The sequence below is a fragment of the Caretta caretta genome, chromosome 19 (genome assembly GCF_965140235.1).
Source record: "Caretta caretta isolate rCarCar2 chromosome 19, rCarCar1.hap1, whole genome shotgun sequence".
NCBI lineage: Eukaryota > Metazoa > Chordata > Testudines > Cheloniidae > Caretta > Caretta caretta.
This window is the reverse complement of record NC_134224.1, coordinates 9,843,217-9,855,554: the sequence shown is the minus strand read 5'-3', so window position 1 is coordinate 9,855,554 and position 12,338 is coordinate 9,843,217. Positions and strand designations below refer to the sequence as shown.

The 12,338-nt window shown below is 48.6% G+C and overlaps 1 long non-coding RNA gene across 1 annotated transcript; it reads right to left on the bottom strand.

Moving 5' to 3' along the window:
• Positions 1–3,581: 3,581 nt before the first annotated feature.
• On the bottom strand, positions 3,582–10,291 carry LOC125624749 (uncharacterized). The gene is made up of 2 exons (XR_007353381.2): positions 10,030–10,291; positions 3,582–4,375 (listed from the first exon to the last, which is right to left on the bottom strand). It is a non-coding gene; the product is annotated as an uncharacterized LOC125624749 (long non-coding RNA).
• Positions 10,292–12,338: the final 2,047 nt, after the last annotated feature.

Sequence of the window (12,338 nt, the reverse complement as noted above, 5' to 3'; positions counted from 1 at the left end):
GTCCCAACTTCAGGTGCGGATCTGTGGCTTTCGCTGCTCAAGACTGCACTTGTATTATACAAACACACACTCTCTCTTTCATATACATTCATGCTCTGGGCCACACAAAGCACTAGAAAAGGCCCGCAGAGCACAATCCTGCAGTAACCAGGAGAGAGATGGGCTGCATGGGGTGGGGGAGGGTCTTTTCCACCTTTAATTTCTATGCTTATATAAAATTTCACTTTATCTATAACAATAATACTGATACCTAGCTCTTCTATAGTGCTTTTCATCAGTAGATCTCAAAGCACTTTATAAAGGAGGTCAGTAGCAGTATCCCCATTTTACTTTACGATCAGAAACAGAGCAGACAAGCACGGTGGAAGGGAAAGTATTACACGCAGTCGCATGAGTACGTTTCCCCCCTGCCCCCAGAGATGGGTAGAGTTTATTCTTAGGGCAATGGATGCTTGTTGAGTTAATAAATAAACGCTCATTCTTGGGTTAGAAGAACACCGAAAAGAAAGCAGCAGCTTTTAAGACAAAGTGTAGGGCTACAATCCTGGATGGGCTGGGTTGTAGAATAATCCTCTCCTGCCCTGTTTTATTGTATTAATGCAGAATTCTCACCTCCATCATCAGCATTATTACCACTAGAGGTGAGCCAAATCCACCCTTCCTGACTCCTATTGGAGCTGGAGCTCTGGGCTGTTCCACATCTGGACCCAGATCTGAATTTTGGGGCTGAATTCTGCTCTAGCTACACTCGTACATTTCCTGATCACTCTCCAAGCTAACCCGTTTTAGGACAGGTCTATTTGCAGAGTTGCACCAGTCTAAGTAAAGATGTGATTTTTAAACTGACTTCGTTCAAAGGCTGTGTGGATACTCATTTCGTTTTAACCAGGCCTCCTTTGGTTTAGCTTAAATCGATCAGGGTGAGATCAAAATAAGCCACTTGCCAACTGAAATAAGAGTGTCTACACAGCCTTTTGCACCAGCTTCACAGTATCGGGGTAAAATCACAGCTGAAGTTAAAAGAAAAGGAGGACTTGTGGCACCTTAGAGACTAACAAATTTAGCTGAAGTTAAGGCACCTGGCTCGTGGAGACAAGCCCTTGATGTGTAGTTTCTTTATGGCTGCTGTACTCCCTCGTGACCTCTAGAGGCCACTCTTTGTTCACTAAGCATGTTGTGCAATAGTGCTGTGGATCTGGGGGGGCGACAGGAAAGAGGTGTGCACGGCACAGTGTGGGTGCTATGGGGCTGGGAAGGGAGTTTCATTTGTTAGCTGCAATATTGCCCCTGTGCAGTCCCTATGAGCCAGACCCTCAGCTGGTGTAAATCAGCGTAGCTCAGTACAGCTGTGCTGGTTTACACCAGTCGAAGGTCTGGCCCTAAACTCTGAGGCATGTGAATGGACTTGAGTGCACAGCCCAGCACCAAGCTGAACAGCAGAAGCCATTTAAATCCCTGAGATGATGAGCTAACAGGTTCTTAAATGCCGGCTTCCCTGTTTCGCTGTAGATGGGTGGCCTCATCTTGCGAGGAGCTCGGACTCTCAACGGTCAGTGAGGTGATCCTGGGTCACTGTTCAGTCCCTAGCTTATGCTAGATTTCGAGTGAGCTGTGAATTGATTTTAATCGTTTGGAGACTCAACGGGTCATCAAGCTTCTGTCTGGTGTGCGGGCCTCAGCCCATCCTCTGCAAGTGCAAACACAGCGCCCCAGACACCTGGCATATGGTGAGGGGGGCCTCTCCTAACCACACGCCATATGCTAATACCAGAGGGATCCACATGATAGGAGGACCTAGGCAGATACAGCATCGGCCCAAACGCAGTGCTCCGGGCTCCTAGGGGCAGGGATCTTGGCCTCCTTGTGCACCCAAACCCGCAGCAACTAAACTGGGTGTGTGTGTGTGTGTGTGGAAATACTTTTAAAACGTCCATGGTTGGTGTGGGGTAAAGTTGGCCTTGATGAATGGCTTGAGAACATTACCCTCCCCCTGCTCCACACACCCCCCTCGCCCCCCAGTGTGCTGAGCCCTGGGATGAGAGAGCCATTGTTACACTTTGCAGCCAGGAAACCCCAGTCTATTTTAGTGGCCTGAGGCCACTCAAGCTGTGTTGCAACTTTTCACACACTGCTTGTATGCAGTCGTTACATAGGAAATGCTGTATTTAGGAGGGCAGTGGGTGTCAGCACCATCCTCTTGCAAACTAAAGATGAGCCCACGCTGCAGACGGCTGATGGAAAGCCAGGGCTGAACTGTTCTCACAGACAGGGGTGTTTGGAGCTGGGTTTGTTTCGGGCCCGCCTGTAAGGCAGGCAGCGTCCCATTCCATGTTTCTGCAGTCCAGGCAGGGATTTAGAGATGTTTTACGTACAAAACTTATACTGCTTTAATTAAACTACTGTACCTTGAAAGGCTCTCTTTTGGCCACGTCTAGGTGAGAAAGTTGTGCTGGTTTCCCTAAAGGTATGGGTTGAAACCGATTCGCTGAACTGGGACAGCCCCTGGGCGGACACACTTCTTCCACTGAAAAGTGTGGCTTGTTTTGGCTTAGCGTACATTGATTTGGAATCAAATTTAAGCTAAACCACAATAAGTCATTCTTAAACCAGTTTAGCGAGGTACACACAGGGATGGAGGGAAGCAGATGAACTAAACATTAGGCAGAGTTGCCTAACAGATGAAAGCACGGGCCTTGGACAGAGGAGCTAGGGAGTATTAATGTGATACAGGTTGTGTGTAGACAAGCTTTGAATGTTTCCTTAGCCCACCGGTCCAACGTCCCTTTCCCCTCTCATGTGATCTTCAGTCTAAGTTGCTTTTTCAGTGTTCTCTATTCCAAAGGGCCGGGAGAGGAGCAACAATGTGCCGAGCCCTGGTCTTCACACAAGGGCACACAAGTTTAACTAAAGGTGTGATTTTAAACCAGTTTAGTTACATGAGTACAAGCCCTGTGTGGATAATTCATTTAAGTCTGGCTTGTATTGCTCTAGCATGCATCAGTAAAGGTACAGGTGTAAATAAGCCGCTCTACCCAGCTTTAAACTGATATGTGTGGCCGTATAAGGGGTTGTCTGTGCTTAACTAGCTTGGTTTTGAAACTGATTTTAAGTAGATTGGCGCAAGGTTATGTGTAGATAAGGTTTTAGCCTCTCTGTCTGGGTTTGCACTGTCACCATGTCCAGAGGGTATTTATGTGAGGGTGAAATGGGCAACTGAAGAACGCTCAGGCCAAATTCATACCTGCTGTAATTTCACTGAACTCAGAGTGACCTCAGCTACATCTCTGGCCCTGTGTGTCTAGAGCAGTGGTTTTCAAACTGGGGTATGCAGACTCCTAGGGGTACACGAGCTCTCGTCAGGGGGTATGTGAGAAAAATCCTGTAATGGTGGACAATGCATTTTATTTCGTAAGATTTAGCAATCTAACCATAGGAATAGTACGACCCTATCTCAGGTGGGGGTATGTGGGGTATGACATTATTTGGAAAGGGGAACTCAGCCTAAAAGTTTAAAAACAACTGGTCTAGAGGAATTTGATTCAGCTTTGATTCAAAAGAAGATGATGACACACACTCGGCAGTAAGAAAGCTTGTCTTTCATTTTATTAGGTTGAGCTGGCTGCCACTCTGCAGGGATCAGAAAGACCCCAAAGCATTTATATTCACATTAATTTCTCAAAGCATCAGAACATGTCTTCATGGAATGGGGATTGCTGCCCACTGCTGGGTGGGGTGTCTCAGCACCAGGAGTTGATCTCTGTCTTCCAGTGGCTAGTCCTCGGGAACTTCAGATTAGTGCAATACATACACAAGCATGCAACAAAACACTCTTGTTGCAATCTCTGTCTCTTTGGAGAGGCCCATTCTGCACAGGAGCTGGTCAATCAATGGCAAGGCTCCTCAGGTGTTGCGGTGAGACATGCATCTGCCTATCCAATGCGATTCTAATGGGAAGCTCCATGCAAAGCTGGACTCTGCTGCCGGGATTCCATTGCAGTTGGTGGAATGAATGGCTCTGATGGGAAACAAGGAAAGAAGCCGATGGCTGCGAAGAAAAGGGCGCAGTGGGTGTGTTGCGGGAAGACTTCAGCTGGAGCCATAATGCTGGCTGGGTTACGCGGATTGGCAGGCTGCAGCAGGGTTGGCAGGCTCAGCAGAGATTGGCAGGCTCAGCAGAGAGGCTGAGATGGTGGCAGGCAGAAGGCAGCGTTGACATCTCTCTGGGGAGTGAAGTGCAGGGGGCTCATTTTGCTTGGAGGAAGTAAACTGCTGCCAAGGCAGACACCAGCAAAAGAGAAGGTGGCACACAGCAGGGTGTGCCCAGGCTGTGTCTGGGATTTTCGTGGTTCGGTTTACTTGTCGCAGTGGGTGTTCCCTGGAAGAGCAATCAGAAAGGCTATTAGAGTAAGGCAGTGGCCCTGTGTCATTCCCAGGCAGTCCCATGCTGAATAGCTGTGAGGATACTGGGCCTTCCTCATTCAGATCAAGATATTGTGACAAAGCTCTGTCCTTGCCTCCATGGGTCCCGCGTTTCCTGGAGGATTTTGCTAGCCTCAGAGGCTCACTGTGACCCTCCACGTAGCCCTTCTCTCTCTAGAGACAAGGGTCACAGTCTACTGAGCCATTTTCATCATAAGCCAGCGAGGGAGGTGAGGAGAAGTTATCCTTCCTTGCACAGTTTCTGTTGTCTCCCAGTCTCAGTGATTAATCAGGGGGCAAAGGTCGGGGGGGGGAGCCCGGGCCCACCCTCTACTCCGGGCTCCAGCCCAGGGACCCTAATAGCATCAACTATGGTAGCTGACCTTTTAGAAACATGACATGTACAATTCCCCCACAGCAGCCCTCACTTCCTCAAGGTCCACTTCACCCTTACCTCAGGGTCTCCTTCCTTGTGCCTGATATGGTGTGTACTACTCAGCCTCTCCAACAGCACAACTTCCTCCCACAGCTCCTGGCATGCACACCCACCTGACTAACTGGGAGGCTTTTAACTAGTTTCAGCCAGCCCCTGATTGGCTTCAGCTGTCCCAATCAACGTAGCCTTCTCCCTGCCTTCTGGAAAGTTCTTCATTGGCCCCAGGTGTCTTAATTGACCTGGAGCAGCTGCTATTTCACTTATCCTGGTACCATGGATTTGTTTAGCCTGGAGCTAATATATCTATCTCCCACTACTTTTCCATAGCCATCTGGCCTTGCCCCGTCACAATATGAATGTGGGATTTGCCATAATGGCTCTAACCGATTGGTCCTCATAACCCAGTATCCCACCTCTGGCCCTGAGCAGTGCCTGACACTTCAGAGAAAGGGATAAAGAACCTTAACAAACCTGAGCAATTGTGCAATGCTGCATAGGCAGTGGTGGGAGCTCCTTCCTGACCCCACCGGGCAACCAGCTTACGTCTTGAAGCATGAGTCTCGTTTATCCTGATCTCACCTTGCACGTGTTATTAATGGTCATAACAGCATCCGTACCATTTTAAAAGCCAGCCTCAGGTTGTGACTCTGGGACGTCATGTAGCAGAGACATACAGTTCCCTTGGTGAGGGATGTAGTCTGAGGCTGCGGGCAGAGTACCACCGTTCTCAGGTCCCACCCTACCCTAAGGGACAGTGTTAAAGAATCCTCAGTATCTTCCTCTCCTCATTCTGCTGCTTTACAATCTGTAAGCAATCAGTCCTCACCATAGGTACATAAGTGTCATTATCCCTGTTTCACAGAGGATGGAATTAAGGCACACAGGGGAAGTGACGTTCTCAATGCTACCAAGTGTCTGTGAGGGGCTCAGAACTCCCCCCATTCTAGCCATGTGCTCAGTCTAAGCCATGCTGCCTAGACCCACCCTGCTCTCTCTGCAGCTAGAACGTGTCCCAGCAGAATTCTAGTTGGGCCAGTTTGGCTCGAGAAGCGTCCTCTGTCCCAACCAGCAGAGCAGATATCTTGCTGAGGACCTGCAAGCCTCCCACACTGTGCAGCCAAGACCTCAAGGCTGTGGTTTCCAGTGCATAAAACAATTCCAGCCCTGAAACCAGCTTCCTGTTATGTAGCAGTTCTCCTTTTGCACACCCACAGTGCGCCTGACTGCAGAGGAAATCCAGAGAGAAGCAAGAGAGGTCATCAACAGACAGAGAAGAGCAAACTAGAGAAAGGAGAAATAGGAGAGACCTTCTGGATCACTCAGGAGCTTTGCCCCATCTACTCTGCAGCGATTCGGTTGTAGGAACTTCTACCACTTCTCTGTCAGACCAGCCCACTACATGGGAGCCTCGCTTATCTTTTCTGAGCCAGTTTCTCCTTTTTGTTACGTTGTTGTAAACCTGGAGCAAGTCATTGGGCACCCTCTCTGGAGCCCCTCTAGATTTGCACCAATGCAACTGGAAAATAATTTAGTTCTTTCTTCATTTTGTCCCATTATTTGTATGTATTATTCTCTGTAGGTTCTTATTCCATGCATGCCTGAGCGCCTCCTAGCAGTACAGTGAGTGACATGATTACCATCTGTCACGTGGTGTTTGTTCTCGTATCTCGTCTAGCGAAACACTCTTGGAAAGTGGGGGGGGGGGGCGGTGGACGAGGAACCCATGTACCTGCCACCCAGAGGTCAGGGGGAACTCCGGCAACAGCAATGGCTGTGGAACTAGACCATGACATGGGAAGAGACCCAGTGATCATAAAAAAGCAGGGCTGGAAGAGACCTTAGGAGGCCATCTAGTTCAGCTCCCCCTGCTCCCACCTCACTGAGGCAGGCTGGGAATGATGAGCTCAGCTGCAGGGAAAATATCACACTGAGAGGAACCCGAGCACGGGGAAAACAATGGGAAAGGAAGGGCCTGCTTTTTCCAAGGAGGAACATCAAAACTACCTGACTCTATCAGACTAGGGGCAATTTAGCCAAGGCTCTAACAGTGGCCAGTCCCAGCTGCTTCAGAGGAAGGTGCAAGAAACCCTGCCGTAGGCAGGTCGTCCATAGAGAAAGTTTCTTCTGAACCCCCATTAGTTAATGGCTGACTTATGTCCTGGAGCATGAACTCTATTTCTCTTAGGTACTCATCTGGTCCCACTACTGGAGAGCCTTGCATAGGGGTGGGCAAACTTTTTGGCCCGAGGGCCACATCGGGGAATAGAAATTGTGTGGCAGGCCGTGAATGCTCACAAAATTGGGGTTGAGATGCGGGAGGGGGTGTGGGCTCTGGGGTGAGGCTGGGGATGAGGAGTTTGGGGTGTAGGAGGGTGCTCCGGGCTGGGACTGAGGGGTTCGGAGGACGGGAGGGAGATCATGGCTGAGGCAGGGGTGCAGGAAGGGGTGCAGGTTCCGGCTGGGGGTTTGGAGAGCGGGAGGGGGATCACAGCTGGGGCAGGGAGTTGGGGAGAGGCTCAAGGGTTGCAGGCTCCAAGCAGCGCTTAGCTCACACTGCTCCCGGAATCTGTGCCATGTCCCTTCTCTGGCTACCATTGGAGTGCACAGGAGCCGGAGCGGGACCATTCCGCGGCTTCCAGGAGCCACGTGCGGCCCCTGACCCAGTGCCCCGGCTGGAGTGGGACTGAGCTGCATGATGCAGCCCCTGACCCAGCGCCCCGACCAGAGTGGGGCAGAGCCGCGTGGTCCAGCCCCCAGCCCAACTGTCACGAAGTCCCCGGGCAATGCTCTGGAACTGCTCCCCAGGAAGCCAGTCAGGACTCTGGGGAAGTCTCCTTTCTGTGAGCAGCCTGTCTTCAGGACACACAGCTCACACAGCTTCCACCTTCCTGGGTCTGACCTCAGAGCATTCGGCATCCTCTGCCCCTCCGTGTGCTTCCCACAGCGAGTCCGCCCAGGCGGGCTCCTGGGGAAGCTAGAGGATCCTGCCCCCCAACTCCGCAGTCAGACGTGACTCTCAACCAGCCAGTAAAACAGAGGTTTATTAGACGACAGGAACATGGTCTAAAACAGAGCTTGTAGGTGCAGAGAACAGGACCCCTCAGCTGGGTCCATTTTGGGGGGCAGTGAGCCAGACAACCACGTCTGCACTTCACTCCATGTCCCCAGCCAGCCCCAAACTGACTCACTCTCCAGCCCCCCCTCCTCTGGGCTTTGTCCCTTTCCCAGGCCAGGAGGGCACCTGATTCCTTTGTTCCCCAACCCTTTAGCTGTCACCTTGCAGGAGGAAAGAGCCAGGCCATCAGTTGGCAGGAAACAGGGTGTTGGCCATTCTCTGTGTCCAGATCCCTGCACAAACCTGCCCTCTAGGGCTCTGCAACGATCATACACCCTTATCCCACCACCTAGATACTTAAGAACTGCATAGGGGAAACTGAGGCACCCCTACACTATTCAGAGGAAACATTAAGAACAGTCCCACTTCGTCACACCAACGCCCCAGCTGGAGTGCTGGAGCAGGGCCGAGCCGCATGCTGTGGCTTGCGAGCTGTAGTTTGCCCTCCCCGACCTACTTGCATAGACAATAAGACTCCAATCCCGCAATTTACAAAGGGTGGGCGGAGGCTTGCACCCGCACTGAGTGCTGGAGGGATGGCTCAGTGGTTTGAGCATTGGCCTGCTAAACCCAGGGTTATGAGTTCAATCCTTGCGGGGGCCATGTAGGGATCTGAGGCAAAAATTGAGGATTGGTCCTGCTTTGAGCAGGGGGTTGGACAAGATGATCTCCTGAGGTCCCTTCCAACTCTGATATTCCATGAAGTCAGCGGGGCTCTGGGAGGCTGCAGGGATCTGTCAATGTGCAAAAAATTACAGGATTGGGGGGGGGCCTTAGACGAAATGAGCAGCTGAGCCCAAATCCGTATTATTATTTTTGATTAGTCACTGTCTACACCCGCAAATACAGGGATTTGCATTGCAGCCTGTTGATTTATTCAGTTTATCCACTGCCTAGTCACCCCTCTAGGCACCTCTCAGCATTTTAAACTGATCGTTAAATATCTCACATGGAGCCATACAGTATTTCATTTGAAATTTCCACTAATTCAAATACCATTGAGAGATTCTCCCACCAAAGAAAAACACTGATCCTTTTATTCAGCTGTAACATGAGCCCCTGCTCAGCCCCTCTGCCTATAAACCCCCAACCTCCTTAACAGCCTACCAGAAGACATGGGCTTCACGGCATGCCTGAAAAATTAATAGATCCGGGCTCTGGGAGGTCACAGTTTAACTTAGTTACGAATGATCTGGAGAAGGGGTTGAGCAAGGAGGTGGCAAAATTGATGGGTGACATGGAGGGTGGGCCACCCTATCTCTAGAAAGATACGTGAACAGAGTGGGTCTAGAAACCGAAGACAAAAATTACTTAGATAGCTGGAAAGACCTCCCTCCTTGTGAGGAGAGATTGAAAGGCCTGGGATTGTTTAGTTTACAGATGCAGGGGGCCGGCAAAGGGAGAGATTGGGGATTGATATGGGGATAAAAGCACCTCACTGGGGTGTTGTGAGGATAAATACGTTAAAGATGATGACAGGTTTCAGAGTAGCAGCCGTGTTAGTCTGTATTCGCAAAAAGAAAAGGAGGACTTGTGGCACCTTAGAGACTAACAAATTTATCTGAGCATAAGCTTTCATGAGCTACAGCTCATTTCATCGGATGATTCATCGGATGATTCACTTCAAAGATGATGAGACACTCAGATGCTACGGTAATGAGGGACAGAGACATACCATAGATAGATGATTATTTGTACCGCACCTAGCACAATGGGCAAAGCATTAAGTGCTATGGTAAGACAAATAATAAGTAACATCTATGGGTGGGGTTGGAAGGAGAGAAATTAAGATATAAACAATACTGGTAAATAAAATGTCTTTTTAAAACTCATGTGATGCTCATATACTATGGGGGTGAGCATGGTGTAAAAACCAGATTGAATTAGATTAAGGTAAAACATAGATTAAAAAGATAAAATAAAATAGGATGACAGAGACAAATGGACACGGGTCAGTTGCCCCAGCACCCAGCCTCATTTAGCTGATCAGGGCTCAGCTGACCCAATTGTGGTTTTGGTGGAATTTGGTCTCCACCTGAACCATTTGGGCTGGTCTTACCGTTTCAGCAGAAGTTAAAGGCATCAAGAGAAGAGCAGTGACAAGCAGGACAGTCTTCATGTTAAACCTCTATGAGTGAGATGCAACGTGTGCAAGGAAGCGTCCTCTTCTGCCCACACCAGAACAGAAACAGAAGCTTTAAGTTTGCCTGTTGAGAAGCAGAGAGCTCTCACCAATCAAACCCCTTGCAGCCTCCCTGACATGCCTTACTTGGGCTGCTGTTCAGAGTGCATTTACCGCTACAATGAAGTTGCCCTTAAAATTTAAAACATTTATTTTCTGATCATGACACCCCCAATATCCCCCCCTTCCCAAAACCAGGATAGTAGCATTAATAAAATCACAGCTTCTCAGCATGGGCAATTCATCAACCAAAATTAAAACTAGCCATGGGGTTCATGTACCAGTGGCTCAAGCGGACATTCCGAACTTGCACATCTGGATTTGGAGAGGCGACTGGCAGCTAGTTGGGTTTGTTTCTGTGCAGCGTGGTGGTGGTGCTTATCAGGGGGCTGGTTAAGAGGCTTTGGGCATCTGGAGGGCTTGGGTTGACTCTCTTGCAGATATGCCAAACCCTTGAAAAAACCGCAGAAATTGGGCTTGTTTTTGGCTTAATTGGCTTGTGAGTTGCTTGTTGGCTAGTTTTCGGCTTGTAGCTTTTTGCTTGTTTGGCCTGTAGCTTGTTGTAGCATGTTGTAGCTTGTTGCTTCTTTTTTCTGATCGGCTCCCAGCAAGCAGAGGCAAGGGACGGCAAGCCAGGGATAAGGGGGGAAGAGAGTTGGGGTGCACAGTGGGCCCACCACAGTCCCAGATTGCACGCTGCAGGGATCTAGACACATAGAGTGTTGGGGTTCTTAGGGATTGGCTTGTTTTGGCCTTGTTTTGAAATGGGATTAGCTTGATTTTTGGCTTATTATGAAAGTCAGGGTGCTTATTTACTGCATGAAAGTTGGTAACTGTGCTCTCTTGATACTGCAAGAAGGAGCAACAGAAGAGTTTCGCATCTGGGACGGGGGTTCTGCAGGGATCCCAGATCACAAGGCTCTTCAGGCCAGTTTGTCAGTCTTTTCTTTTCCCTACATTTCAGGAAGTGCATGGTTCTCAAAGCACAGGGCCACACGGCGCTGACAATGGCTTGGAGAGGATGGGGGTGAATCTATACTTAAGTGTTGATTCCCCCACTCTCATGCTCAAATTTTTCTAGAAACCTCAAAACATTCAAAACTGCCACCTATCTCCTAGGCCTCAGGTGACAAAATCAGAGTTTTGCCGTTTTCTCCTAAAATCATAAATCAGCTCAGGCTCACTGGGATGTTTGCAAACATCAGCCAAACTTTCAGCTAAACTGGCCTGAATTTCCGGTTTGTTAACTAAGCCTCTTATTTTTCAACTGAAAAGTAGAAATAGATTCAACTGGAAAATTCAGATCTAAACTGCGAGCCCACAACGTTCAGTGGTGCTTTGATCTGGGGTGAGGGATAGTTCAGTCCCATCTCTCTTAAAAACATTTAAAAGTATATTTTGAAGCTTGCTCATGATGAAAAGCATTTCCTAACTCATGAATTTGGACTGTTGTACTGAGCTACAGATACCACGGGAAGGAGCATCATTATCTAGAAAGATGATAGATGAGATTAGACAGAGCATAATAACATTTCCTTTTAAATGTCAGTAATATCTATTCAAAGCCAATAAGCTTCATCCTGAGTTTACACCAGTTTCACCAGTTTTACACCAGGGTAACGCCACTGACTTAGGTGGATTTACTCCCGATTCACACTTGTCCAAGAAAGAAGAATTAGGCCCAGCCTGTTTTGTGCCTTTTTAAGGCAGCTTGAAAAAAGTAATTGACCAAAATATTTCAGATAAAACACACCCACTGGATTTCTTTGTGCGTATGAAATGTATCAGATTCTGGAAAGGGAAAGATTTAACATACAATATCTGAAAGAAACAGAAAATGCAGAAGCTTGTGCTTTAGCTGTTTTAGATCTTTGTTGACGGTTTCCATCAGCAGAAGAGTTGAAATGAAAGTCTGTTGGTGGAGGTTACCAGACCGTGAAAGGGTAATTCTCAGCACGTTTCAAATTCAGCAGGCCAGATCCTGAGCTGTTGTCAATTGTTGGCATAGCTTCAATGGAAGATCTTTTCCCAAAAAATACGTCAGAGAAGGGTTCCCCAGAAATGGCATGATGACAACCAAACAGCTGTCTTGGATATTTCAAAGATTTTGTTTATAGAAAAAAGAAAAGGAGCACTTGTGGCACCTTAAAGACTAACAAATTTATTTGAGCATAAGCTTTCGTGAG